The sequence below is a fragment of the Trachurus trachurus genome (genome assembly GCF_905171665.1).
Source record: "Trachurus trachurus genome assembly, chromosome: 18".
NCBI lineage: Eukaryota > Metazoa > Chordata > Actinopteri > Carangiformes > Carangidae > Trachurus > Trachurus trachurus.
In genome coordinates this window covers 23913928-23926460 of record NC_139909.1, presented here as the reverse complement: position 1 = coordinate 23926460, position 12533 = coordinate 23913928, and the positions used below count along the sequence as shown (strand labels likewise).

The 12533-nt window shown below is 44.0% G+C and overlaps 2 protein-coding genes across 2 annotated transcripts in view; both read left to right on the top strand.

The window, feature by feature from the left end:
- The window catches only part of LOC311001953 (up-regulator of cell proliferation-like), a gene marked incomplete at both ends in the record, with an annotated part of 63048 nt that overhangs the window by 14600 nt on the left and 35915 nt on the right, over positions 1-12533 (top strand). The gene's annotated exons all lie outside the window — the stretch shown is intronic.
- The window catches only part of LOC311001504 (interferon-induced very large GTPase 1-like), a gene marked incomplete at both ends in the record, with an annotated part of 28077 nt that overhangs the window by 10146 nt on the left and 5398 nt on the right, over positions 1-12533 (top strand). The window lies entirely within an intron of this gene.

The window sequence follows — 12533 nt, the reverse complement described above, 5'->3', positions numbered from 1 at the left end:
ACATCGGTGTCCCATGTTATTATTATACAATTTGCTGGTCGCCGAGAGACAGCATCAGCAGTAGTATACTAGTACTGGCGATACTTTACATCAAAATCAAACTCGGCCAACTGAGCAACCCACCGCTGTTGAATGGCTCCCAAACTGGCAGTGAAGAGGTGGCACAGGGGGTCATTATCTCTGATAATAGTGAACTTTGACCCGGAGAACTCCTAAATTTCTCGGTGACTGCCCACTTTAAGGCCAGGAGCCAGGAACCGTATAAAAATGTATGTTTGTTTTCACGGAGCACTTTGGTGCAAAAAACCTCCTTAAGGTTTTGTTTGTTAAGCACTTTGGTGCTAAGACTGCTAGCTTTTAAGATGCTATAGGCTATAAATGAAATAAACTTGAAACTTAAAGGGGAATTATGCAAGTCCGCTGGCTTTTCTGCTGTTTCGGTTACGCTCCTCTCGCCCATGTGCATCTGTTTACAACGAAGCCGGCGAAAAATCAATAAATGGAGCGGTGGAAAACGTTACATAACATTTATGATGTTACGGCAGGTGTTTGTGTGGTCTTGACTGTCATGAACAAAAGATTGCGGCGCGTTTGTGTTGTGGTGTGCAGAGACGAGAGCTGGGACACCAGGGCGGCGACCAGGTACTACATTGATGTTGCAAGGTTGGTTTTCAGCCGTGAGACGGCAGGTGAAGGCAGAGAGCCTCCGTTGTTGCTCCTAACAAGTCACAAGTCATGTAGATAACGATCACAATTACTCCGGAGCTTTTTAATTAAGGTAAAAATGTAACGGGGAGAAATCCTGCTTAGTTCCTCTTTAAAATTGAAACTTGACACCACTCACAATACTAGACCAGGAAAGAAACACAGAAGTGCAGATGTTCAGCAGGAGAGGCTTTTTAATTATTGGATTGAGAATAGATGAAGGGACTTTCCCACAGAGGCACTAGCTGTCATTTAATGCTTGTTTAACAGTCATGGCCGGTTTAACAACAATTTTTCCTTTGCACGACACGTACTTTTGCTCTCTCGGTTATTTTTCATCAGGGAAGTTTTGCATTATCCTACAATACATCCGCATTTCTGCAAAACCTCAGAACAACTCATGACTTGTATCATGAGTTGGGTGAACAGAATAATGCAGACATAATAGGAACCAGCAAGGCTGTGTCACCATCACACTAACTGTTCCTATCGACAAGCAACAGCAAATGAACAAAAAAACTAAAGATGGAAAATGTTCCTACTGTAGTTTGCACCCTGTTGGGTATTACTGTGAAGTACAGTAGAGAGATTCTTTTTGATTGAGAACAGTTGAAGGAACTTTAAGGCTGTCATTTTGTTGTTGTTGTCATGACCGGTTTAACAACAAATTTTCCTTTTCACAATGTCGGTATACTTTCTTTCTCTTTCATGATCTACTTTCCCTCCAGGCACGTTTTGCATTAACTTGCAATACCTCTGCATTGTTTCTGAACCACAGAAGAAGGCTGAACTGTATTAGTATTGGCATCTAGTGAAAACCAATGCAGTCTAATACTAATAACAGCCATACAATAATTTTATGAAGTTTACAATGTTGAGGTTTTGTTGAAACTGTGTTCATGTTGTTAACTGAACTGTATGATTCAACTGCATGATCGTTCAAGAGGCTGAGATTTGTGTTACTATTGAACTATATTGAGTGTTGTGTCTGTTTTTTTTGTTTTACTCTGAATGGGTCGACTGAATAATAGGAACAGATGTCTCTACATCACACAGAATGGCACTCTGGTAAGTCTGTATCTTTGTAGCAGACACGAGCTATCCAGGGGATCTATTTAACCTAGCTGTTCACACTGTTTCATTTAGCTCCATGTGGCTGCTGTTGGATCTGACAGAGAGCTCTTTGGTCTTAGTGTAACTATAACTGACTACATGGATACCATATCCAGCTTTAGGCACCACAGACATAGAAAAGCAGCTGCATCTGTGCAACGGGCCTTAAAGGAGAATTCTGGACATTTTGACCCCTAAATTGTTGTCCTGATGGTCAGTATTGGGGGGAGCAAAAAATGCGACTAAAATTGATGCAGTCAAACCAGAGTTACACCATGGCTAGACGGTACGCTGCATCTGTACGCTGCAACGCTAACCTATGGGGGCAATTTTTTCAACCACAACAAACACTCAAAAAACAATCAAATATCTATGGTATGTGACTCGAATCCTTATGACACACCACTGAACTCATATAGTGTACAGTATAAGCAGTATAAACTTTGTGTTTTTGCATGTAGTCACTCACCTCAAATAGCCGAACTCTGAAATGTCCTGGAAAGACATTACTATCCCATCACAGAGCGCCTTCTCCCCGCCACAGAAACAAACACTTGTTCCAGGCAGACTTTTGAAACCGTAAATTACAGCTTCAAGTCACGACTTACGACTTTGTAGCGTTCCAGGCAACCCACTCGTGTTTTTCCGACCTGTTTTACCTGTGAAAGTCACTATAACGGCCACTCGTAACTTCCGACTCGTGAACTCGTACCAGATCGAACTGGTACGACTTCACAGGTCGGAAAAACACGAGTTACGGGCTGCCCTGAATGCACCATAACAGTCCTCGTCCCTACGTCACCACATTCACGCGCATCCCTTGGCTGCACACACAGCCCTTCATGCCGTTCTCTCTCCTCATTGGATAAAAATTGTAGGATACGAGAAAAGTTTTCTCCTCGGCTCAGAGCAGAGCAGAGTGACTGACAGACCCGTGTTTTGGTCCAAACACTCTATGTAAGTGATTGCTGTCGGAAGATATAACTATTTAAGACTTATATTAACACAAAAATATTGCTTACTTCTGCTTTAAGTAATATATCTATAACATATAAATCAGGGCTGCCCCCAAATAGTCGACCAAGCACTGGTCATCATCAAAAATAAAGCTAAAAGCTAAAAGCTAAAATCATTAGCTGACCAAAATTTAATTGGTCGATTGGTCGCAGGAAAAAAACAAACATTTGGAGCCGTGTCTTGTCAAAAATAGTCAAAATCAATATGACTGAACTGAAAGGCTATAGGGCTTTTAATTTGAAGGGCCAGATACAGGAAGTCATGACAGGTGACACTTTTTTGTTGTTTTATTTTACACGGCATGGCAGGTCTCTCTCTCTCTCTATTTCTTTTTATCAAAAGCGACTTTTTCCAATGTTGTTCAAGACATTTCTGGTTTGGAGACTCTGACGTAGAAGCAGGTCTCACTCATAGACTGTAAAACTGCTGTTTTAACGATCAGTGGGTGCTGCCGTGCTCCGTGTCAAAGCACTCACCGGTGGACAATGTCACGGAGCAGATCCATGATAGCCGTCAGAGACCCGCACCGCTCCACGCCGCTGCCCCCCCACCCCACCAGTCTTACACAGCCTGAGCTCAGTCACTCACCCTCCTCATCTACAGTACTGTGTTTATTGGTGATAAATGGGCATACTGCCGGTAATAACTGTAAAACCAGACCGGCTTGTTGAATCTCGGACCCAACACGGCCGGAGTCACGAGCATTAATTAATTAAAGCAGAAGTAAGCGGAATGTTTGTGTTAATATAAGTCTTAAATAGTTATATCTTCTGACAGCAATCACTTACATAGAGTGTTTGGTCTGAAACACGGGTCTGTCAGTCACTCTGCTCTGCTGTAAGCCGAGGAGAAAACTTTCCTTGTATCCTACAACCTTTATCCAATGAGGAGAGAGAACGGCATAAAGGGGTGGTGATCTCTGTGTGTGCAGCCAAGGGATGCGCGTGAATGTGGTGACGTAGGGACGAGGGCGGGGACTGCTAACTCCATCGGCTGACAAGAAGTTAGCCAAAACCACCGGATTGCTTACTTCTGCTTTAATTCACAACCCGACCGCGGGCAAAAAAAAAAAGGATATAGAAAGCCAGCGGCAACACTGGTTTTCAGACAGTTAGTCAAGTTGTTCATAAGCTGTGTGATGTGTGTGTGAGTGACTATAGCAAACGTGTCCTGCTCCAGATCAGTCACCTGCTGTGCTGTAAGGTGGTTAGTGGATAGTGGATGGAGTTTGTCATGAGGTCGGTGCGCCCTCTACATGTCGGGGGATCTTTTTTAAAACCAAGTCTTAGGCCTAGTCCACTAGAGCTCGGGTATTTTTGAAACCGGAGTTTTGCTCCGCGTCCACACGAGTGGTGTAATAAAAACACTCCGTACACACGCAACCGTGAAATCCGCTACCAAGTGACGCAATGCACGTGTGGAAGGCTGTTTTAACCAATCAAAATACAGTGGAAACCGCTTATGGATCAAAAGGCTTGGGACGGAATCATTTCTATACAAATGCTGTTTAAATAATTCGTTATCAAGAAATCCGCTTATAGTGTTCATTTTTGGTCATTTTATGGATGAAAACATGCGCAAAAACAATTTCAAAACTACGTGTAGCCTATTTATTTTATTTTCTTTGACGTGCACTGCTGCAGCAGCCTGCACATGTTGCTGCGCTGTGTTGTTGTGCTGTGTGCGTCACCTGGCTGTCTGAGCCACATGACTGTCGGTGCGGCGCAACTCATTATCACTGGCTGTTGTGTTGTCTGTCAAAACATGGATGAATGAAACATATCCACTTTATATCGACCGCGGACGTCACGAATAAATGTTCGGCTTTTGGCTCGTTCCGTTCATCTCCACATAGGCTCTTTTTATCACTGCATGACAGCAGTGCAACCCCCCCCCCCCGTCGTACCCAGTCTGACAGTGACATAGGTTATTGCCTGTTCATTCATGAAAATCATCCCGAAAAACTCTCAATCAAACAATGTGGGGAATAAGAAACTGCGCCGCTACTGTAGTAGTTCTGTAATTTAAAAACACACCGGCAGCCCCCGCTGATCTGTAGCGTCACTTGTTACTGTAAATGATGCTGTGTGGAAAACCAGCTGTGGTCTGTGATTGAAGGTGAGTTTGGAGCTGACAAGATGATCGCCCTGACGACCGTTTCGTTATATTTTTCTCATCGAAAAACTATACAAATAGCATTTAGATGATGTAAAAAAAAAATAAAAAAAAGTGATAAAAATCCACTTTGTCACCTCCATTTTTGCGAGCGCACGTCAACTCCTGCAAACCGCTGCAAAAATCCTCTGCGGGCTGGCAGTGTTTACATCAGCACGTGTGCAGCGGGGAGCATACATCAGTCCGACTGCCCAAAAGTCCGACAGCTCATTTCTCCAACTACCCATTCAACAGTGTTAAGGTTAGGTTTAGGGTAAGTTAAGGGTTAGGGCTACTTAAGTCGGAGAAACGGGAGGTTGGACTAATGGACGCAAAAATAAAGAAATGTATGGTCGGAGAAATGGGTAGTCGGACAGACGTCATGCGCCCGTGTGCAGCTATGACGTAAACGAGAAAAACAATCGCGGTTGCAGTGTCCACACGCACCCGGTGAAACCAACCCCGGCCGAAAACCCCACCCTGGACTCCGGTTTCAAAAAACCACGGTTTCAGGGTTCCAAAAGCACGGTTGCGTGTGTACAGAACATACAACCGGGAACATATGTTCACAGTTTCAAAAATACCTGGGCTCGTGTGGACAAGGCCTTATTCCCTGCATTTTATTTCTGAAAATATCGGCGACAATCGGCGAGTTTTGGCCGATTACCGATTATTCTCAAATGGGCTATAATCGGCCGATTTAATTGGCTCGCTCATAAATTGGTCGGGCCCTAGAAGGTACATGTCACTCACACTTAGTAGAGTTACGCCAAGGGAGGCAGCATAGCCTCTGCCTCCCTTGGTGTACATGTAAATCTATGGGGGGGAACAAAGTGCGCATGCGCAAACAGCCACATACACACCGTATGGGCAGAAGAGGCAGAGGTGCGCGTGCCTCACCTCTGAAATACAACAAGACAGCGTGTGGCTTCTTCGGCCGCTGCCTGGCCGGAGGTAAACTCAGTTGAGTCGTGTTTATTAGACTATGAAAATCACCAAATGCTGACACGTTTAAACCTGTGGTAAAGTTATCTGAAATAAAAAATAATACTTAAACCTTAACTAAATAATTAAATTATTCCTGACAGCCTAAGTGAGGCACTGCCTCACCTGCCTCCCCTGACTGCACATCCCTGCTGTTATTGTGCAGAGGGATGAGATTACAGCTGTTACTGTCATCCTGACAGTGACTCCCGACCCGAGTTGCTTTTATTCTGAAAAACTCTAACAAGTCAAACTGTAGGATGTGTTAGAGGACTAATTTATCAGTCTAACCATCATAACTATGACACTTGAAACTGTAAACACAGCTGATCGATCGAAAAAAAAATACCGCTCCAGTGAATTTACTTTCCGTCATTGAGAACAGGTTCTTGAATGTAACTCGATGCATGCTGCAACCATGTAATGTTACAGATGTTACAGACGAGCACCGGCAGCATTATCAGCATTATTAATCACGTGATTAACCTCTGGGTACCGAAACTTGCCACCAAAAGACAAGGCATGTTTTGATACTCAAAGCATTTCGGTCGGTGCCACAAAAGAACCAAAGTTCGGTACCCAGCCCTATATTTATGTATTTTTTCTTTTCATGTTGACTAGATATATCACATGACGTGTCAGGTGACCTGTTCACTGATTTAAGCAGGTGTATTTACTATTGTCACTTGACATTAAACTGTCACGGGAGCTTTTAATTAGTGTGCGGTCTCCTTTTTTACTTACCATGTGACCCTGAAATCAAAAGTGAAAGTGACTTCACCAGCAGCAGTATAAAAGGACTGTCTGTTCTGCAGTGTTTTGTAGAGGGAGGCTCTGCTGCTTCATCAACAGCAACAGAAAAAATACTTCATCCTGAACACAACTGAAGTGAACTGCAGAAGGTTCCGGGCTGAAAGAAGTGGTTGTGTCGTATGTGAAAGTCTTCTGCAAAGGTGAGTAAATAAATGCTTTTGTTTTATCAATGAATTCAGCTACAACAAGTCGAAACCAGCTCTTTGTTTAAAGGGTGAGAGCTCTCAGTAGGCTACCAGGAAATACAATCCAATAGTATTCTTGAAAACTTGTTAAAGATGGTGATGAAGAATTTCTAATGCAGTGTGATGCTACAGAGCCTTCACTGCTTCCACTGTAAACTCTCATTAAAACTGAGCATCTGAGGCTGAGAAACATTTCACTGTGTTTTCAATGGTTTCATTTTTATTGATATATGTGTGTGGATGATGCATTGACTGATTGATATCAGACTACTAGACCACAACACCTATAATGCTGGAGAAAACATAATAATGCTAGTGCTTTATGTTTTTGTTGCATGATGTATACATAGGACTGTAAGCAAGCTCAGAGGCTGAGGTTAGACCTTTCCTATCTCAAGCAGACCTTGAAAAAGTAATTCATGCATTTGTTTCCTCCAGATGGGATTATTGTTATTCTCTATACAGGACTGAGTCAAAAGACCGGGTAAACCAAATTCAGTATTTTTCTTCTTAACATGTTAATTAGGTCTTAAATGTGTCCCTTAAAACATGTAAAAAGTATTTTTGCCATTCATTATTTCCTTGTGGAGCTAGGCCTCAGAGACTGTGTTACATCATCTCTGTGTTCAGGATTTAATGGGCGGGTGTAGTTACCATAAACCCGCCCCCTGCTCCGCTCAAGATATAAATACATTAAAAGGTGTACAGAAATGGCCGTTTGTCCTGTTTGTCGTGCCGAGTTGTCACAAGCTGCAACACAAGTTTACCCGAGTAAGGAAAACGAATTTGATTGGTCGTTATCGAGCGGGCGTGATATTCAAAGCTTGGGGTGTGAGCACCTGCATTATCCAATGTGAAGAAAAAAAAACACACTTTCATCCCGGATTTACTCAAAAATAGAATTTTGCACAAAGTTTGGCCTACATCGTCTGATAGATGAGTTATTACACTAATTTTATGACCCAGAGTGGGCTCAAATTAAATTTTCTTTTCTGTACACCTTTAAGCGAACTGGCATCTCTGGTTTTCTGTCCCACTTGCTTTTGAGTCTAGCTGAAAGGGGAAACAGCCAGCTAACTAAACGTAGTTCATGTTCACACACAGGGGAGACCACTACTGTCTTGTTCCTTCATAACGAGTTTACAGTTTACATCCTTCACGTTACACACACACACACACACACACACACACACACACACACACACACACACACACACACACACACACACACACACACACACACACACACACACACACACACACACACACACACACAAACAGCAGCGACGTAAACACTGTCTTTGAGTCTCCCTCATTAACACACCTATCCGACCAAACAGCCTCCACTCACCCACACAACCAGACACACGGGAGATCAGCCATACAATAACGGACAGAAAAACACTGTTAAAAGAAAACAAACTCTGCCGCGGTCTCAGTCCACCACACATCCGAGCAGACCCACAGCTGATCAAACCTCTGGGAAATATTTTTTACCTTCATTCCGTCATCCAGCTCCAACAGTTTAATAATCCACCGATATTATTCCCGTTTCCATCTCGTTCCTCGCGGTCAGCAAGTTTCATACATTTGCATTGTGTGAAAAAAGAGGTTTTTAGCGGCGGCAACAGCCGTAGCTACATGTTTCTGATCCCAGCTCCACCGTGTTGTTTACCCCTGGTCTTCTCCCACCGGGAAACGGTCCGCTGCTCAGTTCGGACGCAGTGTGTCACGGGCGGTCTGGACGGGTGGTCTGGACTTGGTACCAGATCCAGAGAGGCTTCACTGTCTCCTTGTGTCGGCCTCTCTTGTCAGGACACTTGAAGCTAAATCTAGCTAAAAACGTTTCACACAAATCAAATGGATGAAACACACTGACCAGGAACAAGATGTAAACGGGAACAGCATGGTAGATTATTAACCTGTTGGAACTGGATGACTGCTGCTGCCGACTGTTTTGGACACTATGGAGGTAAACAGCCAGTCTGTTCAGCTCTAAAACAGCAAAAAAAGATACAATGAGCTCTTGAAAACAACATGTCTTTGAGTGATTCATTACATTTGAAAATCTATATTTTTTCCTCATTTACCAGGGGAAACACTGAAGACATATTCTTTGAGCTTTACTGTGAGGAAGTAGACCCAAGAGACCAACATGCTTTGACATCGAGGGTCACTGTCAACAGACTGATGCAGCTGGTCAAGGTCAGCATTCATCTATCTTTGTCTATCATTCAACAGTAAGATATCACCTGATGTGACATCTGTATCAAATCTTACTGTCATAACCACCAACACTATTATTTCCACAGTTCCCTGCCCCTCTGTGACGACCACAATCTATGAGCTCAGCAGCACACCAGTGTCTCAGCATGTGGATTCTCCTGCTGGTGAACTGGGGAGTCACATTGTGATGTTTTGCAGAGAGGGAAAAAATGTACAAGAGATAATGGACCTGGAGCCAGACGTCAAAAAACCCGTCCAGTCCCGTGAGGAAGTGAGGGATGAAAACACAGACAGACCTGCAACAACTGAACACAAAAGTAAGGAGAGGATAAATGTTGCCAGAAACATTTTGTAAAAAGTCACTAACCTCAAACACAGACCTCATTGTAAAAAAATTGGAACCAGGAAACATACAGTAATGTATAGCTTAGGGACCGTTCGTTATTTATGTAATGGGCCACCGGAGGAAAATGGGGGGGGGGGGGGGGGGGGTCATGTCACAATATTCTTTGTTGAGGGGTGGGTCCACTAAAAAAAAAGGTCAGCGAGGGGGGGGGGGGGGGGGGGGGGGGTCATTCAACTTTTTGTCTGGAGGACACTGCAATGCCCGCAAAAAAACAAAAATGGGACATTTCAAAGCTGCAAGCACTGATGACAATGAGAGCAACGGCCCCCAAACCACAATGTTATTTTATGTTACTCTGCCCTGAGTGGGTTTCGAACCTGGTTCTCCTGCACCGCAGGTGACGATGCTAACCGCTTCGCCGGGTTAGCACGTCTTTTATGGGTGAGTGAGTTTAACTTGAAACAGAGGCTACGGTGCCTTTTCACGTAACTCTACTAAAGTGTGAGCGGCACATACGTTCACGTTGCTTTCGTGAATTGTAAACACAGACGGCCCCCTCGGTTTTTGCGTCCAGCAGTTTAGCGGCTAATTCAACTGCAGTGATGGATAACTGTACCGGAGAGGTTCAACAACTTCATGAGCTTCATTTGAGGATTAAACGGCAGCTTTTACCTGACGGGAGACCAACGCCTGAGCTACGGTAGCTAACAGTTAGCAGGTTTTACGTAGCCTACTTTCTCTCTCTTACTCTCTTTCTTACACATGCAGGCACACACACACACACAGCCCAGGTTGTCTGCCATATCTGTTGTAAACCTTGTACATTGTTGAGTACAGTTCACATTATTGTTGCTTCGGTTTGAGTGTGGATTAATTGTTAATGGTTTGTTGTGTAATGTGAGCTGGTCCAAAATCGCGATTCTGTTATTGATGAGTTGGGTTTCAATAACAGCTGATAAATGGCATGGATTGTGATGAGAAGGTGTTGCACACATTGATAATGTTAATTAAACTTGGAATTTGAATGGATTTCCACTCTTGTCGTGGTGGGAATAAACACTCTTTAACCATCCCTCGCTCGTTTTCTCCCCTGGGAGGACGACGCAGATTAGCCGACCGACCACCACAGCAGCCCGGCTGTTGCTTCTGTGATGATCCGCTCATCCAGAGGCAGCAACCGGGTTACTGAGGGGCAATTCTCCCCTGGAATGATGCCGCGGCTTAGCTGGCCAACCACCTCAGCAGCCCCGGCTGCTTCCTCTGTGATGATCCGCTCATCCAGAGTCAGCAACCGGTTTACTGAAGTGCTCGTTTTCTCCCCCGGGACGATGCCGCGGCTTAGCCGGCCGACCACCTCAGCAGCCCGGCGGTAGCCTCTGTGATAGTCCGCTCGTCCGGTGGTAGCCTAGTTAGCTGCTCCACAGATGGAGCTTCACTGCTCCGCAAACGGCGGAGCAAACTTCCAAACAGGCGTCATTTGGATAAACTAACCGCATATTGGGGATCTATATTGTGTCTCCATGATAAATCTACTGAAATGGCACCGTCTTGGTGGAGTGTGGTGTGTAAGGTCAGAATGCAGATGTTCCGAGAGTGAGGGCATGGTTGTCAAAAATGAAATAATGTAGTGTCACGTGCTACGTGATGCGATGTCACGTGTCGATGGCTGGGGGGGGGGGTGTATCTTTTGATAAGGCTTAATGCAGGGTCATGTTAAAATTTACTGACTCCGACAGGGGGGTCAGGTAAAAATTTAAAAAAAAGTCCCGTGAATCCCTCCGCTGATGATAAATAACGAACAGTCCCTGACAGAGATATTTAAATAAACACATAAAAACATACATACTGTACATATACCAATATTTTTACCAGGAAATAAATACCACCACCAACAACAACAAAACAACGTATACTGTACATATACTGTATGTATACACCTTTACCCATATGTATAAACTCCAACCATACAAGAAAAACAACAAGACAGCATAGTTCCTTAACCCTAACCAACCCCGTCCCCACAGGTCCTTCGCTAAATTTCAAAACATGCTGGATATTTCAGATAAATACATATAGCCTAATACAATACATACAAAGAGTTAAAACATAGCTCAAGCTATGTCGAGTGCCTCCTTCCTAGCTTCGCAGCAAATGCTGATTTCTTTTTTTAATGAAACCATTAGCTACCACAGTCAAGGACTATTGAAATCACCAAAGATGCTGTGGGGCCATCGGTGTTGACCATCATGAGTCACCATTCACGTTTAACATTTCATGAACATTTTTGGGGCAACTTCCCAGCAAGATATGGAATTTTATACATATAGGCATAAAAGTACGGAAGAGGATTAGGGCCACTGTGGTAAAAAAAAAAGTGAGTTCTGACTTTTTTCTCAAAATCTGACTTATTTCTCAGAATTATGACTTTAAACTCAGAATTCTGAGAAACCCAATCCCCCTGCTCCTCTCACCTACACATGAGCATCTGCTGGGCCGCATGGCCTGCCAGCCTCACCAGAGCTTTAGAGAGCTCTGAACGGCAATGGCACTGTCGGTACGAGCAACGGCACCGGCAACATTACCGGTTCCGGCAGTTGTAACGGCGATGTTACCGGTACCGATGATGGCAACCATACCATCGCCATTGCCAGTAACATTGCCGTCGCAGTTGCCGGTACCAGTGGTGCTGTCTTCGTTGTCCAGAGCTCACTGGAGTGGCTGGTGAGCTCACTGGAGCTCTGGAAGGGTGGCTGGCGGGCCATGCGACCCAGCACATGTTCTTTATGTGGGTGAGAAGAGCAGGGAGACTGGGCTTGAGCTGATCTCTGGAGTTTTTTTCCCCTCCAAAAAAACAAAACAAACCTAGAATTCTCAAATTCTAGAATTCTGAGTTGAAGTCAGAGTTCTGAGAAAAAAGTCAGATTTTCTCTTTTTTTTTTTTTTTTTTTTTTTTTTACAGTGGTCCTAATCCTCTTCCGTATAAAAGTGAG